Genomic DNA, 13,780 nt, shown 5'->3' on the forward strand with positions numbered 1-13,780 from the left:
TATATATATATATATATATATATATATATATATATATATATATATGTATATATTCAATGCAATCCCTATCAAAATGCCAATGACAGTTTTCAGAGAAATAGAACAATCCCAAAATATATATGGAACCACAAAAGATCCTCAATAGCCAAAGCAATCTTGTGAAAGAACGAAGATGAAGTCATCACGCTCCCTAATTTCTAACTACATTACAAAGCTATAGTAATCAATATAGTATGGTATTGGCATAAAACATGAAGATCAATAGAACAGAATAGAAAGTCCAAAATAAACACAAGCATATATAGACAATTAATTTATGAAACACAGGCAAGAATACACAATGGGGAAAAGACAGTCCCTTCAATAAATGGTGCTGGAAAAACCGGACAGCCATATGCAAAAGAGTGAAACTGGACCACCATTTTACATCATACACAAAACTATTAGAAGAAACCATAGATGGTAAACTCCTTGGCACTGCTCTTGGTAATAAACATATTTTTTTGTTATCTACTCCAAAGACAATGGCAACAAAAGCAAAAATAAAAAAGATGGGACACGACATCAAACTAAAAAGTTTCTGCAAAGTGAATGAAACCATCAACAAAATAGAAAGGCAACCTACTGAATGGGAGAAGGTATTTGCAAATCATATATCCAATAAGGGGTTAATATCCGAAATATATAAAGAACTCATATAGCTAAACAACACAAGAACAAACAATTCAAATTAAAAATGAAAAAAGAATCTTAATAGACATTTTCCAAAGACATACATATGACCAACAGACAAATGAAAAGATGTTCATCATTACTAATCATCAGGGAAATGCAAATCAAATCCACAATGAGATATCATATCATACTTGTGAGAATGGCTATTTTCAAAATGACAGGAAATAATAAATGTTGGTGCAGAGGCAGAGAAAAGAAAACCTCATGCACTATTGATGAGAATGCAAACTGGTGGAGAAACTATGGAAAATGGTATGGAGTTTCCTCAAAATTAAAAAAAAAAATGGTCACAACACAGAAATTCAACTTCTAGTATTTCTGAAAGAAATCACAACACTAATTCAAAAAGGTACATGCCCCCCTATGTTCATCACAGCATTATTTACAATAGCCGATTATGGAAACAACCTAATTGTCCATTTATAGATGAATGAATAAAACAGATGTGGTATATAAATAATGGAGTACTACTCAGTCATAAAAAAGAATGAAATCTTGTCATTTCCCTCAACATGGATGGACCTTGAGAATATTATGCTAAGTGAAATAAACCAGACAGAGAAAGACAAATAACATGGTTTCACTTATATATGGAATCTAAAAACATAAACAAAACTAAACAAAACAAAACTCATAGATACAGAGAATAGTTTGGTAGTTGCCAGAGAGAAATGAGGCTGAAGAGAGTGGGCAAACAGGTGAAGGGGATGAAGAAACAAACTTCCAGTTATAAAATAAATATGTCATGAGGATATAATATACAGCAAGGTAATTACAGTCAATAATATTTGAAAGTTGTTAAGAAAGTTCTCACCACAAGAAAAATCTTAAAAGTTCTCACCACAAGAAAAAAAAATTTGTAATTTTGTTTGGTGACAGATGCTAAGTAGACATTGTGGTGATCATTTTGCAATGTATATGAATGTCAAAGCATTATGTTTTACACCTGAAACTAACATAATGTTTTATGTCACTTATACCACAATAAAAAAAGAAACTTACAACAAGAACACATTTTCTTAAAAGTTTTATAGAACATTTCCCTCATAATTTACATTATTATCCTTTTTTCTTTTTTCTTTCTTTCAGTATTTACTAAACTGCAAGAAAGAAACCTGTTAAAAAAATAAGATGAACTTCTATCTTTCTGTTCTACTAAATAGCATATATTTTAGCATGACTTACTTTTTTCCCAAAAGTGTAAATTCACATTTTCTAAGAGTTTCAATCTTTAAAAGGCCACTTGAAAATATTCATTTGGACAGAGGACTTTAATTCACAAGAGTATTGATTTTTTTAATCATTAATGATCTTACTATAGATTATTTATGAAGACTATAATGACAAAAAAAATATATGGTCTGACTGGTAATCCCAGACTTGAGAAACCTAATGATTTTTTTTTAAAAACTAGACCAGTCTTGTCTTCATTATACATAACCTTCTTATCCAGATAAAATTTACTTTAAATTTTTATTTTTAATAAAATAACACATATATGGAGTTTTAAAAGCTGAATACTACTTCAGATAACTCATGTCTCATTCCACACTAAGGCTATTACTATTACTTTGGATAAATTCATTTTTACCTCTTTTATCTATTTAGTCTGCTATTTTCTGCATGTGTATAAATAAAATATGTATACTAATCCTTGATTTTTTTTTTAATTTTAGGTATAATCTAACACTTTTGGCCTTTGAAAATAAGGACATAAGTCTTACACTACTCTCTTCTCCAACACATATACTCTATCCCCTCATATATCCAAAAGTTATGATTTTTGATGAAATTCATATGCAGTGTTCATTATTATTACAAATAGATACATATTGTCCTTGACTTAACCACATATATATTTATTCCATTTAAGTTTATACAACTATTAGTTTCCCTATACTCAAATTTTTTATGTTTTCTTGAAGATATTGCTTCTGCAGGTTATGCCTCCTGAACCAATCTTTGTTGACGGCCTCATGAACCATCTCCATACCCATATCTGTGAGAATTCCCTTTGACTTTCTCATTAGTTCATTTAGAAAATAATTGCTGAGCTCCAATTATGTGTCAAGCAGTAAAAATTTAAAAAAGAGAAAAAAAACTATTCTAAAAATGCATGAAAACATGCAATAAAATTCCATGAGAGGAAATATAAATATGTAAATGAATGAGATAGATATACTATAAAAGATGAGGTAATTGTAGATAAAATACAAAAAAAAGTTACAGAACAATGCTTTCATTAATATATATGCAAAAATCCCCAAGAAAAACATATCAGCTAAAATCTAAAATGTAGACAGGGAAAGAGTCCAGAAATAAACTCTCAAATATATATGGGTCAAATGATTTTCAACAAGGGTACCAAGAAAAAAATAAAAAATAAATAAAATGTAGACAGGCAACACTCTCTAATCAAGTGGGGTTAAATCTAAGAATGCAAGGCTTGTTCAAGATTTGAAAATCAGCTAATGTAATACTCACAGTTAGATACTAAAGGAGAAATAGCACATGATTTTCTTCATAAATCCAGAAAAAGCATTTTACAAAATTTAATACCCAATCATGATTTTAAATCACTTAGAAGATCAGGAACAGAAGGAAACTTCTTCAAACTGATAAAGGACACAACTTTAAATTGTACAACTAACATCATACTTAATGGAAACAGACTGCTCTCCTCTAAAATGAGAAGCAAGGCAAAATGTCACTGCCCAACACTTATTTTTTTTTAAGATTTTTACTTATTAATTTATTTGAGAGAGAGAGTGAGAGAGCACGTGCATGAGTGGGGTTTAGGGGCAGAAGGAAGAGCGAGGAGCCGAGAGCAGGGAGTCTGTTGCAGGGTCAATCCCAGGACCCTGGAATCATGACCTGAGCTGAAGGCAACGCTTAACCAACTGAGCCACCCAGGTCCCCCCCACCACTTATTTTTGATGTTGTCCTGGATATCCATTTTAGCCAGCAAGAAAAATAAACAAACACTTGAAGCTGGGAAAGCAAGAATAACACTGTCTTTTATCATGTTCCATGATTTTAAGTCCTAAAGAATTTATGAAAGATGACTATAAGAATTAATATGTGTATTTTACAATGCCATAGATATAAAATTATCACAAAAAGTCAAATATATTAACTATGAACACCTATGAAATAAGACAAAATAAAACAATACCACTACCAATAGCATTAAAAAGTTAGAGATAACTTTTTAAACATGGATAAGACCTCAATTCATCCCAAATTGACAGATACAATGATATCACAACCGATATCCTAGTAGACTCTAACATTTATATAAAAATATGTAGGAAGTAAAATAGGTAGTAAGAGTAAACAAATAAATCAATAGAAGAGAACAAAGGACCAGCTTTAGTTCTACACTTAAATGATTAATTTTTTTTAAAGATTTTATTTATTTATTTGACAGAGAAAGAGACAGCGAGAGAGGGAACACAAGCAGGGGGAGTGGGAGAGGGAGAAGCACGCTTCCCGTGGAGCAGGGAGCCCGATGCGGGGCTCGATTCCAGGACACTGGGATCATGACCTGAGCCGAAGGCAGACGCTTAACGACTGAGCCACCCAGGTGCCCCTTAAATGATTAATTTTTGACAAAAGTTTCCAAGCTATCAATAGGTAAACAACAGTAATTTCAACAAATGATGTTGGAACACCATACATTATATTAATTCATGATGAATCAGAGACCTAAATATAAAAGCTAAAGCTCTAGGGGTCCCTGGGTGGCTCAGTCAGTTAAGTGTCTGCCTTTGGCTCAGGTCATGATCTCATATGTCTCATTGTCTCATATAAAAACTGGTTTTTCCTTCCTTCCCCCGCACTTTTTTTTTTTTAACTTATGTGTCCCTTTCTAACACTTGCCATCATATGCTCTGATTCTACTTGCAAGCAAATTACTCTGTATTCTCAGAATCAGAATGGCACATTTGGAAAATCCATACAATTACAAGTAATCAGAACAATAAAATCAAACTTTTGGTACTAAATGCTTGATCGATCAGGATTTAAACACAGATAACACAAATTACTCTATTTTAAAAAGAATATGATTTGATAGAGAGAATTATATATATGCAAAATTATTGAAATAGTTAAAGGAGTGATCTGTTGTGTGGTCCCACAGGAATGACTCCCAGAATTGACTTCCCAAGAGGCCAATGATAACATAGAAATCATAGAACATCTTTGTTGGTGACATCTGGAAAACTAGAGATCCTCTAAGTATAACTAGAGACAAGCCAATAGCCAAATAAACATCATAATTACACAGTATCCAACAAATGCAGCCAAACTGAATTCAACAACACACTAAAAGATCATTCACCATGATCAAGTGGGATTTATTCCAAGGATGCAAGAGTGGCTCAATATTCTCAAATCAATCAATGTGATACGTCACATTAAGAAAATGAAGGATAAAAACGATATGATTATCTCAACAGATGCAGAAAAAGCACTTGACAAAATTCAATATCTGTTCATGATGAAAACTCTCAACAACGTAGGTTTAGAGGAAACACACCTGAACTTGATAAAGGTCATATATGAAAAACCCACAGATAACATAATACTCAATGATGAAAAACTGAGAACTCTCTCTCAGATCAGGAAGAAGAGAAGGATGTCCACTCTCATAACTTTTATTCAACATATTACTGGAAGTCCTAGCCACAGCTATCAGATAAGAAAGAAAGGAAAGGATCCAAATTGTTAAGGACAAAATAAAACTGTCATTATTCACAGATGACAAGTACTATATATATAAAACTCTAAACATTCCACCAAAAATCTCTTAGAACTAATGTGAATTAAGTAAAGTTGAATACAAACTAAGATAAAAAATATAAAGGAATCTATCACGTTTCTTTAAATTAAAAATAAAGCAGCAGAAAAAGAAATTAAGAAAATAATCTCATTTACAATTGAACCAAAAAGAAGGAAATACCTAGAACTAAATTTAACCAATAGATGAAAAACCGATACTCTGAAAACAATAAGACATTGACAAGAGAAAATGAAGATGACACAAATAAATGGAAAGATATACCATGTTCATGGACTGGAAGAATTAGTTAGTATTGTTAAAATGTCCATATTATCCAAAGCAATCCACACCTTCAATGCGATCTGTATCAAAATACCAATAGCACTTTTCACAGAACTAGAACAAATAATGCTAAATTTATATGGAACCACAAAATACTCCAAATAGCCAAAGCAATCTTGGGAAAAAAGAACAAAGCTGGAGGTATCACAATCCCAGATTTCAAGAAGTACTACAAAGTTTTATTAATCAAAACATTATGGAACTGGCACAAAAATAAGACACACAGATCAATGGAACAAAGTAGAGAGCCCAGAAATAAAGCCACATATATATGGTCCATTAATCTGACAAAGGAGGCAGCAATATACAATGGGGGAAAGACCGTCTCTTCAACAAATGGTGTTGGAAAAACGAAACAGCTACATGCAAAGGAATGAAACTGGACTGCTTTCTTATACCATATACAAAAATAAACTCAAAATCGGTTAAAAACCTAAATGTAATACCTAAAACCATAAAACCCCTAAAAGAAAACTTGGGCAGTAATCTCTTGGACAACAGCCTTAGCAACATATTTTTTTTTAAAGATTTTATTTATTTATTTGAAAGAGAGAGAATGAGAGAGAGCACATGAGAGGGGGGAGGGTCAGAGGGAGAAGCAGACTCCCTGCCGAGCAGGGAGCCCGACCGGGACTCGATCCAGGGACTCCAGGATCATGACCTGAGCCGAAGGCAGTCGCTTAACCAACTGAGCCACCCAGGCGCCCCCTTAGCAACATATTTATAGATATGTTTCCTCTGGCAAGAGAAACAAAGGAAAAAATAACTATTGGAACTACACCAAAACAAAAAGCTTTTGCACAACAAATGAAACCATCAACAAACAAAAAGGCAATCTATGGAATGGGAGAAAATATTCCAATAAAGGTTAATAGCCAAAATATGTAAATAACTTATACAACTTAAGAGCAAAAAACCAATCTGATTAAAAAAGGTGGGGCAGGGGAACCTGAAGAGGCATTTTTCCAAGGAAGACGTATGAATGGCCAACAGACAAATGAAAAGATGTTCAACATTATTAATCATCAAGAAAATGCAAATCAAATGAGATCACCTCACACCAGTCAGAATGGCTAGTGTCAAAAAGACAGTAAGTGTTGGCAAGGATGTGAAGAAAAGGAACCCTCGTGCATTGTTGGTGAGAATGTAAACTGATGCAGCCACTGTGGAAAACAGTAGGGCAGTTCATTAAAACAGTAAAAATAGACATACCATATGATCCAGTAATTCCACCATTGGGTATTTACCCAAAGAAAACAAAAGCACTAATTTGAAAAGATACATGCACTCTTATGTTTACTGCGGCATTATTTACAATAGCCAAACTATGGAACAAATCAAGTGCCCATTGACAAATGATGGATAAAGAAGATGTCACACACACACACAAACACACACACACGGGATATTAGCCATAAAAAGGAATGAAAGTTTGTAATTTTCAAAAACATGGATGGAACTTGAGGAGGGTGTTATGCTAAGTGAAATAAGTCAGAGAAAGGCAAATACCACATGATTTCAGTTACATGTGGAATCTAAAAAACAAATAAACAAAAAAAACAAACAGACTCTTAAATACAGACAACTGGGAGTTGCTAGAGATGAGTGGGGTGATGCGCAAAATAGGTGTAAGAGGATTAAGAGGTACAAACTTCCAGTTATAAAATAAATAAGGAGATCAAAAGTACAGTATAGGAAATATTGTCAATAATATTGTAATAATATCATATGGTGACAGATGGTGACTACATTTAGTTGTGGTAATCACTGAGTAATGCATAGAATTGTTGAATCACTATGTTGTACACCTGCAACTAATATAACATCATATGTCAATAAAATAATGAAATTCTTGCTTTAGCATTTAAAACAAGTATTTAAAAAAATATCACTTTGCTGTTAGCATCTAAAATATTATATAAAATACTCTTTCCATATTATGCAGCCATCAAAAAAAAAAGAAATCTTGCCATTTGCAATGATGTGGATGGAACTAGAGGGTATTATGCTAAGCGAAATAAGTCAATCAGAGAAAGATGTGTCATATGACTCACTGGTATGAGGAATTCTTAATCTCAGGAAACAAACTGAGGGTTGCTGGAGTGGTGGGGGGTGGGAAGGATGGGGTGGCTGGGTGATAGACATTGGGGAGGGTATGTGCAATGGTGAGCACTGTGAATTGTGTAAGACTGATGAATCATAGACCTGTACCTCTGAAACAAATAATACATTATATGTTAAAAAAAAAAAAGAAGATAGTAGGAAGGGAAAAATGAAGGGGGGGAAATCAGAAGGGGAGACGAACCATGAGAGACTATGGACTCTCAGAAACAAACTGAGGGTTCTAGAGGGGAGGGGGGTGGGGGGATGGGTTAGCCTGGTGATGGGTATTAAAGAGGGCACCTATTGAATGGAGCACTGGGTGTTATACGCAAACAATGAATCATGGAACCCTACATCAAAAACCAATGATGTAATGTATGGTGGTTAACATAACATAATAAAATAAAAAATAAATTTAAAAAAATACTTTCCAAAAAAACTATAAAACATTACTGAGAAAAATTAAAAATCACCTAAATAAATGCACTTAACCCTGCCATACACAAGGTAAATATTTTAAAATATTAATGGCTTTTCTATATACCAATGAAAAAAATTAATTTTTAAAAACATGCCTCTCATAAAACATTACAATTTTCATTAGCATAAAAATATTAAATGCCTTTATCATTAAACTACAATACATTACTGAATCTTTCCATCAATGGAAACAACGTGTTTTTCCATTTATTGCAGAAGAGAAATGTTATGTGCCTAACTAACCATTGAGAATTTTATTACAAGAAGCAGGAATAAAACTGGCTATTGCAGAACAAATAGAGCACACTTCCAATACTGGATGATTCAATAAAAAATGACAGCTTGTTTACACAGCAGTGCTTACTTTTGTATAGTTAATTTGTGTAATAATTATACTGTAGTAATGCTATATGAAAGGATAAATTTTCCAAAAAAAATTCACTGGTTACCTTAACAACTAAAGAAAAATTTTAAATTAATATTGCCAATATTAGCTAATAAAAAGAAAAAAAGGTAGAAGTGGTGTATGCGTGTGTATATATATATAATGGATAAAATGGATTATTACTCAGACATAAAAAAGTATGAAATCTTGGCATTTGCAACAACTTGGATGGGACTAGAGAGTATGAGGCTATGGGAAATAACCCAGTCAGAGAAACACAAACGCCGTATGATTTCACTCATGTGTGGAGTTTAAGAAGCAATACTAATGAGCAAAGGGATAAAAAACGAAAGAGAGGCAAACCATAAAACAGACTCTTAACTACAGAGAACAAACTGATAGCTACCAGAAGGGAGGTAGGGGGAAGGATGGGTGAAACGGGTGATGGGGAGGAGTGTACTTACTGTGATGAGCACTGGGTGTTGTATGGAAGTGTTGAATCACTATATTGCACAAATGAAACTAATATTACACTGCATGATAACTGGAATAAAAGTAAAACCTTAAAAAAACCCAATACCTAACATTATTACTAATTTCTAATAACACATTCTATAATTTTGTAAGAAGTATTGATTTCATGAATTTAAAATTGATACATGGGATAAATAATGTGGGAGAAGCCCTTGAATAAATGTTTATAAAACTGCTTACTGTTATGCTATATCCAAAACTGATTTTTAAGTATTCTAAATACAGTGGCTAGCATTTCCAGAAATGTTCTTTACACAAGTTGCACTGAATTTTATACAATATCTGTTGTACGATCTATAAAACTAGAAGAATGAAAATTCATAAAATAGAGTCTACCGCTGGCAATACAGAAACGTGGGACAGGAGAAGGTGGAAGGCCAGGCAGATACCTATGGCAGATACCTGCCATAGTGAGAAAAGTTGGAATATAGAAAAAAGCAGAAGGGTTCCAGAAAAATCAATTGTATTAAAGAAGAAAGGAGAGGCTGTGGAGTCAGTTACGTTATTGGTTATTACATCCATGAACAGAAGACGGGCATTTTTTCAATAGACAGACCTAAGTGGCACACAAAAAAGCAGAACTCTCAAATTTGAAGAGGCCCAATCAGTCCCTCACCATTCAAATCCAAACTCTCACAGGTCCCAATGCTGGCCAACCATATCCACCACTGTGTCCCACTGAAAACTTAAGCTAAGCATAGCCCCTTCCTACACACTGTTAGTAATGTGTTCTTAAAAAGCAGAAATTGGGTTTTGAAATGCTACACACCCGTAGCCAATTTTCCATTATTTAAATAGGAAAATCATAATGCATTATACATCTACCCATCTACTTACAACTAAGTTCTAAAAATGCAAATGAAACAGTGAAACAAAATTAAGCTATTGTATTTATTACTGTATTTTGAGAATTATAAATTCACTTGAGCCAGCAATGTCTATCAGTTTGATTAGCTGGTCTTTTGAGTCTTCGCTGTTATCTTCCTAAGACTAACATTACATGTTTACATAAACAAACTTAGAAGTGAATCCGTCAATGAGATATTCTAAGAGTTCTTTCTTTCTTTATTTTTTTGGTCTACCACTTCAAAGCCAGCTCTCCTTGGTCAAAATGTTGTATTTTTCTTTCTCTTCTCTTACATCGTAATCTCTTTCACTTGTTTGGCTTTCCTCTCCACAGATTTCTTCATCACTTTCTCAATTTCTAGAAGCATTCATTGTTCAAATTAGACAAAATATGACTACCTATGAAAGTCACTGAAGAAACACAGTCAAGACAAATGCATGATAAAATAATGGCTCATGGTGCATTTGCTACTGTGATATCCTTCTCTTAGCCATAAAAATGCCTGAAATGAACATCCTATGTATTGCCACTGCATGAAATTTTGAAAACATCTTTGTCTACCAATTGTATTTGGAATGGGACTTGAGATTTTTCCTGTAGAATATATTGCTTAAAGAGTATTCTAATGAGTTTTGGGTGATGTAAGTATATTTTCCAGTATAAATATTGTGCCTTCTCCCAACAACAACAAAAAATAAGGAAGAAAAGATACAGGGCTACAAGCATGCTATGAATTTGAGTATTTTTTTTAAGATTTTATTATTTATTTGACAGAAATACAGTGAGATAGGGAACACAAGCAGGGGAAGTGGGAGAGGGAGAAGCAGGCTTCCTGCAGAGCAGGGAGCCCGATGCGGGGCTCCTGGGATCATGACCTGACCCGAAGGTAGACGCTTAACGACTGAGCCACCCAGGCACCCTGCTATGAATTTGAGTATTAAAAACCAAGAGTTATTCTACTGTAACATTAACTTAGAAAACACTCTCTTAAAGAGAGTACGCCTGTATATTTAAAAATAAACTTCTTTCACCTTCCCTCTACATATCATACCCAACCAAGTCATCCACTTCTGTGATTTTCAGGAATATTTATTTCCTCTGCATGATTAATAAATGAAATCAGCAAATTCATTTTTTATTAGTTTCAGGGGTAGAATTTAGTAATTCATTCAGCAATGAGGTATTTGGGGCTTTTGTGAGAGCAATTTCTTTGAAGGGAATGAGAAAAGCAAAGGGGGTCTGAACCCTTGCTTTGAGCAGTAAGTGGAACACGATGGAGAAAAAACAGTGAGTAGACAATATGCTTTTAATAAATTTCAACATGTACACAGTTAAACTTCACAATCTCTCTAGCAGGGAAGAGGAGTAACAGGAAAAAAGAAGGAAGTAACATTTGCTGAACACCAACTATTTGCCAACTATTGTTTAAAACACACTGCATATTATTATCTTAACTATTTTTCAAATCACTCAGAAGTAAATTCCAATAGTCCCATTTTTAGAGACAAGGAAGATAAGAATTAGAGAGGTTAAGTAGATCAGGTGACATTACACATGTAGTGGGCCTTGCGAAGGTCCATGTCCTTATCTTTAAACCTCAGACACGTGCATTTTGCACTAAGCATTGTGTACAGGGTTCACTAAATTAGAACCAAGCACAATCAGCCAGATTTTCCTAACTCAGGACTCTGCCTGAGCTGCTTTGCCAGCACTCTCATCAGTAGGTAGCAGCCTTTTAACTACTGCCAAATATTTCAGGGAAATGCGTGACCTCAGAGAGGAGCCATTGCTTTACATTTTTTTAAAGCAAAAGTTGATTAGCATGTGATATCTCAAAATATATTTGTTGTATAACTCATATTTGGAAATGACTGTGGGGATCTAAAACACACACACAATCACTTCTCGGCCTTTTGGCTAAGATCAAGTGTAGTATCTGTTCTTATCAGTTTAAAACACACACACACCCACACACACACATACACCTGCTCCCTTCCTTCATTATACTCGGAATTTTTATTAAATGTCTGCCAACAATACAGAGAGTATGATAGTGACTAAATTTGAATATGGACATTTAGAAGACGGATCTTGGTTGCCTTTCTCTTATTAAAATTCATTAAACAATTATTTTTATCCATCATCACTTAGCAATTAACAAAATTGCCATCAAAATAAGATCTTAAATATAACTTCTACAGACCTAATAGTAATTTAATATTACTTTTGCTAATAAAGCCCTGGGTCTTATTTGACTAATTAGAATCACTGATTCCAGATTCAGTTCAATTGCATCTTCCTACATATGTATGTTTTGCCACCTCTTCTCTTTTCTACTTTAAACTATCTTTGATGGAGTTCTTAGCCTACCCACATGAATATCGATGAAAAGTATGTGAATAAGAGTTATTTCAAAAGTTTAACGGACGTAGCCACTGTTTACGGCACATAACGCCATTTACCCTTCTTCAATTTGTGCAAGTTCCAAGTTAAGTGTTTTTGCAGTAAAGAGAAATTAGCAACCATTAAGCCTTTCCAAGATACACATATACACACACGTTATTCATGACACACCAAAAATATTTAGACAGTCAGTAAGTGATAAGATTGAATAATCACAATGCAACATGAAAAAATTATATGTTTGTGATCTCTGCAGAAAAAACCTTTTTGTCAAAACATATTATAGAAACATATTCTTAATAAAGTGCAAATAATGGAAGCTTACTCTCAAATATCTATGCCATCTAAGGAAAACTGACAAAGATGCTCAAAATAAAGGATAATATGAGTTCATTTTATTGAATAAACATCTACCATGTACCAGACATGAGACTAGGCAAATTACATGGGCAGTGACCTCTTTATTCTCAGGGGCCTAAGAAATAAGTGATACGCTCTCTGTTTTATGGATGAGGAAATTGAGTCTCAGGGCAGTTATGTAATACATAGTGGTAAGAAGGGAGTCTGAGATTAGCAGCTAGTCTGCTCAAACATGGTACCTGTGCTTTCACATTTGGTGTTGGGGAACGTATTTGTGCTTCTATTTAAAAAAGAATACAACTGCAATTCTTGGATATTCACAAACTCTGCCTTAACTAATGAAACCCCGTAGACAGACCTGAAAATGCCCCAGAATATTCACTTCCCCTCCTGGACTGTCCACTACAGTGGCCATTAGCCAGAAGTGGCTACTGAGCAAATGAAATGTAGCTAATCCCACTTGAAGTGTGCTGTGAGTATAAAATATACAGAATGTAAAATATCTCTTTAATATTGTTCTAAAGTTTTGTATTGAAATGATAATATTTTTGATATATTAGGTTAATGAAAATATATTAATTTCACTTTTTAAAATATAATTACTAGAAAATGAAAAATTATATATGTGGCTTACATTTGTGACTCTCTTTATACTTCCATTAGACATTCACGGTATCAGTGGTGTGTTCAGGATACCACCCTCCTCCACCCCACAAAATCTACATAGAGAGAGACCATTCCTTTAAAAACATCAGTGACTCCAACAGAGTCCTCTAAACTCATGATGAAGTCATAGTCTGTCAGA

General features: G+C 33.7%; 1 protein-coding gene and 1 pseudogene across 1 annotated transcript in view; one reads left to right on the forward strand and one right to left on the reverse strand.

The window, feature by feature from the left end:
* Window positions 1-13,780, reverse strand: part of MALRD1 (MAM and LDL receptor class A domain containing 1) — a 794,826-nt gene that overhangs the window by 383,573 nt on the left and 397,473 nt on the right. The window lies entirely within an intron of this gene.
* LOC123325058 lies at window positions 12,110-12,251 on the forward strand (annotated as a pseudogene).

The sequence above is a fragment of the Neomonachus schauinslandi genome, chromosome 5 (genome assembly GCF_002201575.2).
Source record: "Neomonachus schauinslandi chromosome 5, ASM220157v2, whole genome shotgun sequence".
In the NCBI taxonomy this organism is placed as follows: Eukaryota; Metazoa; Chordata; class Mammalia; order Carnivora; family Phocidae; genus Neomonachus; species Neomonachus schauinslandi.